This window comes from Leptonychotes weddellii, chromosome 3, assembly GCF_054177405.1.
Source record: "Leptonychotes weddellii isolate Sample4059 chromosome 3, ASM5417740v2, whole genome shotgun sequence".
Classification (NCBI taxonomy): Eukaryota; Metazoa; Chordata; class Mammalia; order Carnivora; family Phocidae; genus Leptonychotes; species Leptonychotes weddellii.
The window spans coordinates 105,536,565-105,548,805 of NC_138371.1; the positions used below are offsets into that span (position 1 = coordinate 105,536,565).

The following is a 12,241-nucleotide window of genomic DNA, read 5'->3' on the forward strand; positions in this document are numbered from 1 at the left end:
CCATGATATTAGGAAAGCATGTATAAGTTAAGACGCCAATAAACAGCCCAGTGAACACTTTCTATGTTAAAAAAAAAACTTCTTGAAAAACTGCATAATTAAACTCTATATTTGGTGATCCTTTGGTGTTGATATAACATTAGGAAAATGCTATGCAATGAAATAGTCCACATATTTGTCAGTAGTTTCTGAGTGATTTGACAAAACACAAATTGAACAAGAACTGGTGGGAAGAAAAGATAACCATATATTGTTTCCTAAAAGACTACATATTAAATCAAAAAATAAATCCTCGTGTTCATTTTGGACCATCAAAATCAAAGAAGTAAATATTTTAAAGACAAGGAGATAAGCCACAATCAAATAATATCATACCTTTCTCCTCCACTTTCATTCAGGAGTCTTAATTGTAAGGAACTAAGAGTCTCCAAGTAAATCTTGTCCATGATTTCCGCAGAGCTTTAGTGGGGTCACAGGTTGGAGTAGAATTTGGGGAAGGAATGCCACTGTGAAGAAGGAAGAGAAGATAAAACAGTAGGGGGAACTCCACAATTTCCAGGGAGCAGGTGCAGAGGTTAGAAAGACATGTGGGGGGCGCCTGGGTGGCTCAGATGGTTGGGCGTCTGCCTTCGGCTCAGGTCATGATCCCAGGGTCCTGGGATTGAGTCCCGCATCGGGCTCTCTGCTCCTTGGGAGCCTGCTTCTCCCTCTGCCTATCTCTCTCTGTCTCTCATGAATAAATAAATAAAATCTTTAAAAAAAAAAAAAAAAAAGAAAGACATGTGGGTCTGTGGGCTGCATCTCACGGACAGAACCAGGTGACAAAGCCCCAAACCCCTCTCAGAAAGCTCTTCGAACATATTCCACCAGAAGTCAGAACGTGTCCTGAGACTAAGGTGATCAGGAGTCTCTGCTGTGAGGATAAGCCTGCTGGGCCAGGTGAATTGACCAGTTGACAGAATTGATCATCACGAAGTTTTTGTCCTAGAACTAAGTAAGGCATGTCTTTAGAACTCAGTCTGGTTTATATGAAAGCAAAAGGGAAATACTTAAGATTCTATAGTTGAAAAGCAAAAGTAGAAACAGTGCTTTTTTAAAAATTTTTTATTATGTTAATCACCATACATTACATCATTAGTTTTTGATGTAGTGTTCCATGATTCATTGTTTGTGTATAACACCCAGTGCTCCATGAAGAACGTGCCCTCTTTAATACCCATCACCAGGCTAACCCATTCTCCCACCCTCCTCCCCTCTAGAACCCTCAGTTTGTTTTTCAGAGTCCATCGTCTCTCATGGTTCTTCTCCCCCTCCAATTTCCCCCCTTCATTCTTCCCCTCCTGCTATCTTCTTCTTTTTTTTTTTTTAACATATATTGTATTATTTGAGAAACAGTGCTTTTTGATTACTAATCTTCCTCCCAAATCCAACTCATTTATCTTATCAGGGTAGAACTTTATATGATCTTGACCCTTGAAATGCACTGTTCAGACACAAAGAGTGCTTATGATTAACATTGATGCTAGCAAATGAAGTCATATGAAGGATTGCTGAGATGTGAAATGAGGGAAGTGTCAGCCTATGAATTATAACATATGCATCCGTCATCTCATTATGCCAATGAAAGGGTCTGGAAAATAATGATGTGTAAATCCATCATTTCCCCCTTTTGTTTGATATGTTCCAGTTCTTTTCCTACCTATTCACAGAATTTCTGTTGACGTTGGTAGGATGTCAGTTAAAGAATGGGTAAGAGAGATAATAGGATGTCTGGATAAAGAGGGAATGGCTTATATTTGCAATCATAATGCTGTTTCCTAGACATGGAAATCTATTCCACAAATACATTATAGATGAGAATACATTTTATTTGACCTCCCTGCCTGCAACAATTACATATAATGGAGTACCTGCTCCTTGGCAGGTACTACTCTAGGTGCTGGGTTCATGACAGTGAACAAAGTATCCTTCCTGCCCTCATGGAGGTAAGAGTCTAAAAAGGAATAGACAATACAAAGTAAACAAATAAAGGTATCCTTATCCACCCTGAGAAATACCATGAAAGAAATACCGAGGACTCAGTTGTAAATTAGGACAGGACACAAGATACACAGAAGTGGGGGTGCTCTCGAAAGACCCTTTAAGTTAAGACAGAAATGGCCGCCACGTGGTACGGACCAAATTGTCAGTCAGAAGGAAGAACATGTACAAAGGCTACGAAATAGAAAGAGCTTAGTCTGTTTGAGAGATGGAAGGAAACCAGTGTTGAGAAGGGCAGAGTGGGATGAGATGGAACTGGGAAGGCTGGATGCACCAGTGGAGTGGAGCTTAGTATGAAGTGCAGCAGGAGGCCACTGATTGACCTTCAACAGGGAGACAGGGGGTCGCTTTTGGGCTTCCAGCAGCTCCACGGTATAGCATTTTGTTAACATTTCCTTAGCTCTTGCTGCAGCTAACTACTAATTTGTCTCTCTGCACTTGATGTACATGCACTAAATCAGAGGTAAATAGTAGGTATAAACCATGCCAAGAAGGGGAGCATATTTGGTATCAAATAACACCTGGTTCTGGTTAAGAAACCAGGTCTCCAAATGTGGCAGTCTTTGTAATGATACTTGAATGCGCACACTTCTAATTGACATGAGTACTGTTCTTGCTTAATCACTATTCTGTGTCTGATCTCTGCCAACTTCAATTTCTGGATGTTAATATTACTCCTTAGGCAAATACTATATAATGACACTGTAAAAGTCTCCAATTTCTGAGTTTATTTAATAAAAACAAGAACAAAACACTAAGAAAAGTATGTTTGAATTGCCCACCTTTATAAACCTCACACTGTTTTAAAATAAGCCTACATCGGAACTATGAAACAAAATATGACATTTGAAACCAGTTTTATTACCTAACATTTGTATGACCGTGGGTTTGAGGTTTTCTTTTTCCTTAGAGTCATTCGTTCATTTAAATAAGTTTCTTCCCCATTTAGGTCTCTTAGCTACTTGAAGAGCATTTATTCTCTTGGTTTGGTGTATTTTGTAAAGAATTTTTTTTTAAATGGCAGAGTTTGCCATTTTATTTTAAAAGTCAGTCCTATTGTAAAGAAGAGAGAACAATCTGATGACCTTTCTAATCTGTGTGTGTTTGTGTGTGTGTGTATTTATAATATGGGAATATGGGCATAAATGATTGTGACTTTGGATAAAATTGATCATTATAATCCACGTACTTTGCTGTATTTAGGTGTCCAATGCTGAGCAGCTTGACTAAAAGATAAAGCAGATCTATTCTTCAAGTTATGTTATAGTCATAGTTGGGATGAGTATGGTGAATTTATTACTAACTTTAGTATTATCAAAAGAATATATATATCAAAAGATAGATTTGTAAAAATTCTGTAAATCTGAAAAAATAGAGAAAAATATTTGGGAAATGCAATTTTCAATGAAAAAAGTAGAGTATGGGGGAAATTATTATTAACAATTTTTAAATTTTACTTTTTTCTAGGCATGTACATTTTAATATGTATTTCTTTTTCATTTGACACTCTATCATTAGCATTTCCCTAGGATATTGTTTTGCTTCCAAGCAGTTAATTCTGTCATACTGTAAGAATCCAATGAATTCATTACTCTTCATCATTTATTTAGTGTCTAGTTTTTCACCATGATAGATAATGCTACAATACATAATCCTGAAACATACATCTTCATTTTAGTTCCTAATTGTTTCTTCTTTGGACTAAGTTTCCAGAATTGAAATTACTGTGTTTGAGGTCCTTGGTGCATAGTGCCAAGTACCTGTCTAGAAGGATTACGTTCACTTTCAAGCTCACCAGCAGAGGGGTACCATGTTCGTTTTTCAAACACTTTGCCGATATTGGCTACTAATCACTTTTTAAATCTCCCTTAGTCTTTGCAAACTACTCCAGCACTTGTGTTTATCTGCATTCCCTTGGTTTACAGTGAAGCTGAACTTTTTACTGTGGGTATTATTGGTCATTTATGTTTCCTTGGTGTAAGTGCATGGCTTTGCTCAAGTGTTACTGGATTATTTGTATTTTTTAAGGGTATCAACCTTGCCTTATCTTTAAGACAAATGTTTTCCCCAATTTATTATGAGCCATTGAATTTTTCTTGGGGCAGACTCCTCCCCATTACTCTTTGTTTTCCTAAATGTTTGCACCTAGTCAGAGTGATGTGAGTTATGATGCAAACAGGGAGGCTGGAAATAGTGAGAATTAGCTAATTAACATGGGAATTAGCTATCTTTTGGAAGTCTGAAAGCAAATGGAGGGAGAACTTTTCCGTCCCATGGTTCGCAGTGCTAGCATGACCTAGTCCCCTTTAACTGATAAGCACACTAACTTCCTCCTTCCCTGGAAGAGTGGTCCATATATACTGGATAGCTCTTATTTCTCACTTTCCATTTATTCATTTATCACCTCTGTGTGGGGGCTTGTTTTAGACTCTATTCTCCTTTCTCTATTTGTCCTTTTGTCATGATCTCATTTTTCATACTGAAGCACAAAACAATGCTTTTTATCCAGTAAGTCCCACTCTCTATACATCCATTTGTCCAGTGCATACTCAGCAATTGCCTGTTATGTGCACATAACTCCTACTGGCCATATATACTCTTGCAGTTGACTACTCTTGTGAGTTGCCTTGTCATTTTAATGGATGATGTAACATGATAGCACCTGCTGCGTAATAAGAAATTATACTGCTTGGACATCAGAGCTACATTCTATGATATGAAAGGCAGTTTTGAGACTGTCAAAAATAATTTTCCTGCAGTTTTTCGATTGACATGATGGGTGATATTAGAGGTTTGGAAAGCCCCCAGTCAGCCTGCCCTGTGGCCTGGCAGGACCTAACTCAAAGCAGAGCTCTATCCCTAACACTCAGATGAATCTCCCTGGGAGAAAAGAAGATGGCTGGGTAGCTGTGCCCATTGGACCTCCTCTACCCCTTGCCTTGTGGTTATGGCAGGAAAACATAATCTGAATCATCTGTGTGTGTCTGAGTGAGTGTGATCATCAAGCCTCAATCCCAGTCCTCTTAACGTATTTCAAAGACTTTGGTTTTTGTTTTACCCATCATTGTGTAATGCACTTATAATTTTACTATATTATCAACAGAGCAAAGAATTTTTATGAAACAAATCCAGTGGCATTTCTTCATACTTCCTTGTGAACTAGTAGGTTATCAGATTTTGCAGCTGTTACATGTATGCTTGTAAAGCATAAGCACTTCCCAGTTGGGCTCTCTATATGTCCATTTAAACACATTTCAATTGTATTGTCCAAGTTTCATATAATGCCACTCATTTTAGAGGACTTGATCTATCAATAGACGTATGCTAAAATCTTCCACTATGATAATGGCTTGCTTCATTATTTTTTGAACTTATTTAGTTTTTATTTCATGTATACAGATAAATAGATATACATGAAGGTAGGAATATCAGGATGTTTGTTAGATGCATACAAGTCTAGCATTTCTACAGCCTCCTTGTGAATATAATTTTATATGTGTAGTGTTACAGCAATACCCCACCATAATGCGCCTATAATTATGGGAGTTCAGTTATAACATAAATGATGGATGGTGACTGTCCTCTGCTCCTGCCCCATTGTTGAGGAGTAGCTGAAGTTTTCATCTCCTTTGGGGTAAAAGGATGGGTGGTGTTATGTGTGTTGGGCTGGGAATAAGCAACACCAGTAAATGGGGCCCTTATCACCAATAATCTAGATTATTCTTCCAAGAATAGTTTAACTGGGATATTCTTGGAATCACTGCTCCTTCCTCCTTCCCTTCCTTCTTGGAATCACTGTGCAGGCCCAAGGGCTCAGGATCATTCCCAACAGGTGCCCTTCCAAGAAGTGCTAGCTGGAAAAAGGATGGATTTGAACTCTCTGCCAGACTCTCCTATATAGAGGCCCTCACTGGGATGAGTTCATTAATTTTGCAGCATGACCACATTTACAAGGTTGAACCTGGGACCCATACTTGTCATGAGGCTTCTTTGTTTTTGATGTTCTCCGGATTCAGAATTATTTAATACATTTCAATTAATTTATCCAGCTCAGGAGTCAGTATCTGTTTTCAGCCTAATTTATCTTCAATTAGAGAAAATTCTTCACAGTTACCCTTTAATCATTGTCTTTCCTATATTTTCTCCTGTTACTCCCCTGGAGCTCCAGTGGGACACATTTAGACCATCTCTTCCTTCAGATTTCCCTCCACATTTCCCATATCTTTACCACACTGTCATGTTTTCTAAGATTTATCTTCTTACATATCTGTTGGATAAATATAAAATATAGACTTTATATGTCTGAAAACTTCAAGCTATATAACTCATTTTTGAATTTTAAAATAGAACTGAATTTCTCATTTCTAAAGGGTCTGTTTAGTTGTTTTCAAATCTACTTTTTAAAAAAAATCATTTTGGCTCCTTTTCAACATCATCTATGTATTTATGATTTCTATGTCTCAAACTCCTGGCAATAGCCTATCCAAATTAGGCATGTCCATAAATGACCCTTGAAATTAAGAATGTCATTTAACAACATCTATTTAGTAGACACAGTGCTCAATTCACTATATTATGTCCCATGACAAGAATCAAAGAATATAGAAGACAGAATTCTTATCTATAAGGTGGTTTTATTTTAATAATAAATAGGGAACCATGAATTCAAAGCATATAAAAACTGGTATTCATGCAAAAATGTATTATGCTTCATGTCTGAATCCCCATTAAAATTTTGATAACTATATTTGAGAGAAACATTTAAAACCAACCAAAATTAAGTACACCACCACCAACTTTGAGAAATGGTTAACAGGGAAAGAAGTATAAATTTTTAATGATAACAAATTATTTTTTTAAAGAAAGTTTCTTTTATTTATTTATTTGACAGAGAGAGAGCACAAGCAGGGGGAGCAGCAGGCAGAGTAAGAGAGAGAAGCAGGTTCCCTGCAGAGCAAGGAGCCCAATGTGGGGCTCTATCCCAGGGCCCCAGGATCATGACTTGAGCCAAAGGCAGACGCTTAACCGACTGAGCCACCCAGGTGCCCCAATAACATAAATTATTTTTAAAAATAAAGGGGTCTCTAAAGGTAATTTTTATTCAACATGTAGTAAAACTCAAAATTCTCTGTCTTGGAATACAGATTTTAAGTTCTAAGATAAAGCATTATTTCATTAATTTTTTGGTAAAGGGCTTATAAATAGATTGTAAAGTACTCTGCATTGTTCCAGCACAATTTCTTGCCAGCACGAATGCTGCTTTGCTGTTGTCTGACGTCAAAGTGTTGAAGAATTGGTATCCTTCCCAGTGCTGATAATAATAAATATCTGAAGGAAGCTAGCTGACCCAGATAGCCTCTGAAAGTCTCTTCTAGCAGAAACATAATACACAGTATCAAATAAAAATGAAAGGCACCATGAACTATGAGGACTATAAGCTAATAACTTATTAATTAACAAAATTGATTTTTTAGAAAAAAATTTAAATTGCGTGTTCCGCCTAGTCATTTAAATCATACCTATCTAGAGTAAAATCCTTGTTTTATGCAACGTAATCAACACTGAGAAATAGCAATAGCAGGCTAACCAAAATACTTAATGTGGGCAATCATAAAACATGGTAGAGTAAGAAATAAGCTGGGGGGAAAAAACCAGATGTGGGAGCAGAAGTAATTGTAAGTAGCGCTCAAATCAGGAAGGACAAGAAAACAGGTCATTAGCTTCTGAAAGTGAGCCTGGAGTCAGTATGTTCAGCTGAGGAAATGGGATCCAGTCTCTTAGGCAGTTAGCAAAATAGGTGCACAAAAGTGGGATAACTCATGGAGCACCTGGGTGGCTCAGTTGGTTAAGCATCCAACTCTTGGTTTCGGCTCAGGTCATGATTTCAGGGTCATGGGATCCAGCCCTGCATCAGGCTCTACACTCAGTGCTGGAGTCTGCTTGAGCTTCTCTCTCCCTGTCCCTCTGCCCATTCCCACCATGCACTCTCTCTCTTTCTGTCCCTAAAATAAATAAAATCTTTTTTAAAAAGTGGGGTAACTCATAAACTAGACAGACCACTTTCCCCAGTTTCCTCTTCCCCAGTTAGTGAGATGGGGAAAATTTTACAAGGAGCAGGTTGGGAAGATGAGGTCAGTTTTGGCTGGGACATGTGAAGTTTGAGATTTCTAGTTGGGTATAGGAATCTTGAGTTCAAGGTGAGTCTGTGCTAAGAAATGGGGAGTCTTCATCTTAAAGATGCATTCAAGGGGCACCTGGGTGGCTCAGTTGGTTAAGCGTCCAACTGTTGGTTTCAGCTCAGGTCATGATCTCATGGGTGGTGAGATTGAACCCTAAGTCAGGCTCCCCACTGAGCTTCTCTCCATCTGCCCCTACCCCCACTCATGTTCTCTCTGTCTCTCTGTCCCTCCCTCCATCTCTTTCTCTCCCTAAAGTAAATAAATAAATCTTAAAAAAAAAAAAGATGCATCCACAACTGGGGGTAAATGCAAATGAAGAGAAGTAGTCTAAGGGCTGAGTCTGAGGCTGGGAGATGAGGAGGAAGCAGCAAATGAGAATAAGAAGCAATCGCCATTGCAAGTAGCGTTTCTGGAAACCTAGTGGAAGTGGAGGCAATGACTATTTGGCATGTGCTGACCCTAGGTCATGTGAATGCACACTTTGCTTAGCAACATGGAGGTCATTGGGGAGCTTGCAAAAGCAAGTTCAGTGGGTGGTAGGTGTGAAAGCCTGTCTGGAATTGACTTCTAGAGAGAAGGAAGACGCATAGATAGAGAGACAGTGGGTAGAGTCGACCCACTCAAGGAGTTTTTCTGGAAGGAGTGGAGAAATGGAGCTGGGGCTGTAAATATTTGTGAGTTTCTGCTGTCTGCCAGGGCAAATGGTGGTAAAAGCAGAATTGCTATCCCCAGGAGTCACGGACTGTTTTTCTAGTCTTACATAGTTTGTCTTTGTTAATATTCTTTCAGTAATAAAATCCTAGAGATCTCATATTTATATATTACTAGTCCTCTTTCTAATAGGTCTTTTCTGAAAATGCTTTAACAGTAAAGACAACAGTTTTATTTCTATCTACTTAGCATGGATCCCCTTTGGAATTAGCTCCTCATCCACAGTCATTGTTTAAGAACAATGTTAGACCGGGGGTGGAGCAAGATGGCGGAGGAGTAGGAGACCTAAATTTCATCTGGTCCCAGGAATTCAGCTGGATAGGGATCAAACCATTCTGAACACCTATGAGCTCAATAGGAGATCGAAGAAAAGAATAGCAACAACACTCTGAACAGAAAAGCGACCACTTTCTGAAAGGTAGGACATGCGGAGAAGTGAATCCAAGGCGATATTCAGGAGGATAGATGGCGGGGGAGGGGGCCTCCGTCAGCCACTTCTGGCAAGTGATAGAGCCATGGAGCACAAAATCGGAACTTTTAGAAGTCGGCTCCACTGAGGGACGTCACTCCAGTGGCTAAGTGAGGGGTGGAACCCTCGCGGGGACAGTGTGGTCTCGGGACCCTCGGGGTCACAGAAAGACCAGGGGTGCCTGAGTGTGGCAGAGCTCCCAGGGGTGGGAGTGGGGAAGCCGGCTGCAGAGATGGAGCCGAGGAGCAGACTCTCAGCCCGGGGTTGCCATAAACTGTGATCCGCAGCACAGTCAGGCCACTGCTCCTCCAGCAGGGACCCAACAAGTGGCAGATCCGGGGAGACTCCCCTTCCTCCCTGAGGAGGAGCAGGGGTGCGGGAGCTCACCACAGGGATCTGCTGGGTTTGGAGACTCCACACGGGGTTGGGTGCCAGAGATAGAAATGCTCGGTCACAGGCTGGGTGAGCACGGAGTGCGGCCAGAGACCAGGGAGACAGGAGTGACTGACTGCTTTTCTCTGGGGGCACACTGATGAGCAGGGCCCCAAGTTCTTGGCTCCTCTGGGGCAGAGATTGGAAGGCCACCATTTTCACTCTTGGCCTCCAAGGCTGTACGGAGAGCTTGCAGGGAACAAAAGCTCTCGAGAGCAAACCCGAGCAGATTACTTAGCCCGAACCAGGCAAGGGTGGGGCAATTCTGCCTCCGGCAAAGACATTTGGGGACCACGGCAACAGGCACCTTCCCCAGAAGATCAACAAGAACAGCCAGTCAAGACCAAGTTTACGGATCAACGAGAACGGCAGAACTTCAGCGCTGGGGGAATACTGCACATAGAATTCATGGCTTTTTTCCCATGATTCTTTAGTCTTTCAAAGTTAATTTTTCTTTAACTTTCTTTTTTTTTTAATTTTTCTTTTTCCCTTTTTCAACCAACATCTTATCATTGCTTTTTTAAAAAATCATTTTTATTTTTCATTTTTATCATCATATTCTATCCCTTCATAGTAGTTAACCTTATTTTTGGTTTTATGTATATATATATATAACATGTATATATAAGTTGTTCTCTCTTTAAAATTTTGGGATACAGTTTCCTCTAACAGACCAAAATATACCCAAAATCTCTAGTGTATGGCTTTGTTCTAGTGTCCTGCCTGATCACATTCTCTCCCTTTTTTTTTAAAATCCTCTTCTTCTTTTTTCAACCAACTTCTATTTTTTTTATTTTATATATTTTTTTATTTTTTTTAAAGATTTTATTTATTTATTTGAGAGAGAGAGAATGAGAGACAGAGAGCATGAGAGGGAAGAGGGCAGAGGGGGAAGCAGACGCCCTGCTGAGCAGGGAGCCTGATGTGGGACTCGATCCTGGGACTCCAGGACCATGACCTGAGCCAAAGGCAGTCACTTAACCAACTGAGCCACCCAGGCGCCCTTCAACCAACTTCTTATCACTTCCTTTTATAAAATCTTTTATAATTTTCATCTTTACAGTCATATTCTATCCCTTCATTGTATTTACCCTTATTTTTGTACATATATAAGTTTTTCTTTCTTTAAAATTTTGGGAGGCACTTTCTTCTAACAGACCAAAATACACCCAAAATCTAGTGTGTGGCACTGATCTATGCATGAGCCCAATAATATTCTGGGTTTTTTTGTCTGTTTGTTTTTATCTTTTTCTTTTTCCTTTTTTTTTTTCTTTTTTCTTTCTTTCCTTTCTTTTCCCCCAGTTCCAGGTCTCTTCTGATTTGTTTAGTATATATTTTTCTGGGTTCATTGTTTCCCTGTTAGCATTTTGTTCTCAGTCATCTATTCTCCTCTGGACAAAATGACAAGATAGAAAAATACCCTCAAAAAAAAGAACAAGAGGCAGTACCAACTGCCAGGGACCTAATCAATACAGACATTAGTAAGATGTCAGAACTAGAGTTCGGAATGGTGATTTTAAAGATACTAGCTGGGCTTGAAAAAAACATGGAAGTTATTAGAGAAACCCTTTCTGAAGAAATAAAAGAACTAAAATCTAACCAAGGCTATCAAAATCAAAAAGGCTATTAATGAGGTGCAATCAAAAATGGGGTGCTAACTGCTAGGATAAATGAGGCAGAAGAGAGAATCAGTGATATAAAAGACCAAATGATGGAAAATAAAGAAGCTGAGAAAAAGAGAGATAAACAACTTCTGGATCATGAGGGCAGAATTCGAGAGATAAGCGATACCATAAGACGAAACAACATTAGAATAATTGGGATCCCAGAAGAAGAAGAAGAGTGAGAGGGGCAGAAGATATATTGGAGCAAATTATAGCAGAGAACTTCCCTAATTTGGGGAAGGAAACAGGCATCAAAATCCAGGAGGCACAGAGAACTTCCCTCAAAATCAATAAAAATAGGTCAACACCCCGACATCTAATAGGAAAACTTATGAGTCTCAGAGACAAAGAGAAAATCCTGAAAACAGCTCGGGAGAAGAGATATGTAACCTCCAATGGTAGAAACATTAGAATGACAATAGACCTATCCAAAGAGACCTGGTAGGCCAGAAAGGACTGGCATATATTCAGAGCACTAAATGAGAAAAATATGCAGCCAAGAATACTATATCCAGCTAGACTGTCATTGAAAATAGAAGGAGAGATAAAAAGCTTCCAGGACAAACAAAAACTAAAGGAATTTGCAAACACGAAACCAGCCCCACAAGAAATCTTGAAAGGGGTCCTCTAAGCAAAGAGAGACCCTAAAAGCAACATAGACCAGAAAGGAACACAGACAATATACAATAATAGTCACCTTACCAATACAATGGCACTAAATTCATATCTTTCAATAGTATATGTAT

At 39.3% G+C, this 12,241-nt stretch overlaps 1 protein-coding gene across 6 annotated transcripts in view; it reads left to right on the top strand.

Moving 5' to 3' along the window:
* Positions 1 to 12,241, top strand: part of SGCG (sarcoglycan gamma) — a 119,626-nt gene that overhangs the window by 33,902 nt on the left and 73,483 nt on the right. For 2 of the 6 annotated variants that reach the window (XM_081814739.1, XM_081814740.1), the window contains exon 2: positions 9,237 to 9,348. The exons of the other annotated variants lie outside the window; for them this stretch is intronic. The gene's annotated coding sequence lies outside the window, so the exon portion shown is untranslated. The remainder of the gene's footprint in view (positions 1 to 9,236; positions 9,349 to 12,241) is intronic. 6 annotated transcript variants of the gene reach the window in all.